Below are 1,506 nucleotides of genomic sequence, written 5' to 3' on the forward strand. Positions count from 1 at the left end.
AACACATTCATGAGCACTATAAATATATATTTTATATAAGCCTCTGGCCAATCCTGTGAAATTTTTTTTTGTAGATAATGACGTACGACTATCGTATTTATTTAATATAAAAAACATTTTAATATCTATCTTTAGAAACTATAAACTGTACATGATTTGCAAAAGAAGACTATACAAACAATGGCCAAGTAAGAATCATACACTCTACTTCTTTTCTTTTGTGTGGTCACTCAGAAATATAATGTTATCAGCTATGATCACTGTTGCTTGTCACCACACATTATTTAAATCCATGCATTCACCATAGTCTACTTTCCCCTCCACATAAATTCGGGACCCCTTTTTCACATACTGATAAGCCACATCTCTGAGACCTGGCTAGAACACTGATACTCTGTGCCATGTTGTCCTTAGACTGACATCACCTATTTGGTAAGCTTCACTGCCCCCTGATCATCACATCTCATTTGTTGCTAAGGAAAATATTGTGACTGGATTTTTTCCATCCACCTGTCTCATGACAGGACCCTGACCCACTCGCTCAAGTAACTGCACATGATTCAGAGATCGTTTGAGAACCAAACTAGTGGCTCCTTCGGACTCATGTCTTACAAAATGATGAATTACCTGTGATACAGGTCTTTGAAACAGGGCTGCAACTTTGTTTTCTTACAATCTAATCTTTAGGCTTTTCTAACGCACTGAGGCTATCCTATTTTTAACTCCTGTCTCTTCAAAATTTGCCTTTCCATTAGCATTAAAGCTTCATAAACAGCATTTTAATGAAAAGAACAAAAGCCCATTCTCTTACTCCCATCACTCTCTCTTCCCATCTCTGCCATCATAAGTATTGAAAAAGTACTGCCTCTTACTTCTCACTCTTCACTCACTTTTCCTATAACACAATCCATTCTATTTCAATCTTTGATATTTTTTCTCTGAATGGAAGAGGTATGTGTTTCTCCTATTACACTTAAAGTTGTCATACTCCAATCTCTTGGTCACTTTTTCCTGCTTTGGCACACTCTTATTTGCTTCATTCACATGGTACTTTTCTGTTTTCATTACTCTGAAGTTGCCTCTCATAGCACCTTATATTTCTCTCCTTGATTTAAGTAGAAAACAATTAAAGGATCTGATTTACTTTTTCCTCTTGTGATCTGCTCCAAAATTGATCTTCAAAGACAAAAACTAGAGTAGGAACTTACAAATTTACACCTCTCCCAGACCTCATTTTAGAACTTCATGATAGTGTACCCAATTCTCAAGTTTGACTTCAGGGTGTGAAAGGCATTTCAACCTCAGCATGTTGAGAACACGGTTGGATCTCATCCTTTTCAGACATGCTTCTCCTTTCGGGAGTGATATCTGCCCAGCTGTAAAAACTGTAAATGTGAAAAACACAGAAATACTTCACACCTTTCTCTTTACCCCAGCCCCATGCAATCCACTATAAACTCCCCGCAGATATTCTTCCACCTGCACCTAGTTTATGATGTCATCTTA

General features: G+C 37.3%; 1 pseudogene; it reads right to left on the minus strand.

The window, feature by feature from the left end:
- Positions 1-204: 204 nt before the first annotated feature.
- Positions 205-1,086, minus strand: LOC101596335 (annotated as a pseudogene).
- Positions 1,087-1,506: the final 420 nt, after the last annotated feature.

This window comes from Jaculus jaculus, chromosome 15 (assembly GCF_020740685.1).
Source record: "Jaculus jaculus isolate mJacJac1 chromosome 15, mJacJac1.mat.Y.cur, whole genome shotgun sequence".
Classification (NCBI taxonomy): domain Eukaryota; kingdom Metazoa; phylum Chordata; class Mammalia; order Rodentia; family Dipodidae; genus Jaculus; species Jaculus jaculus.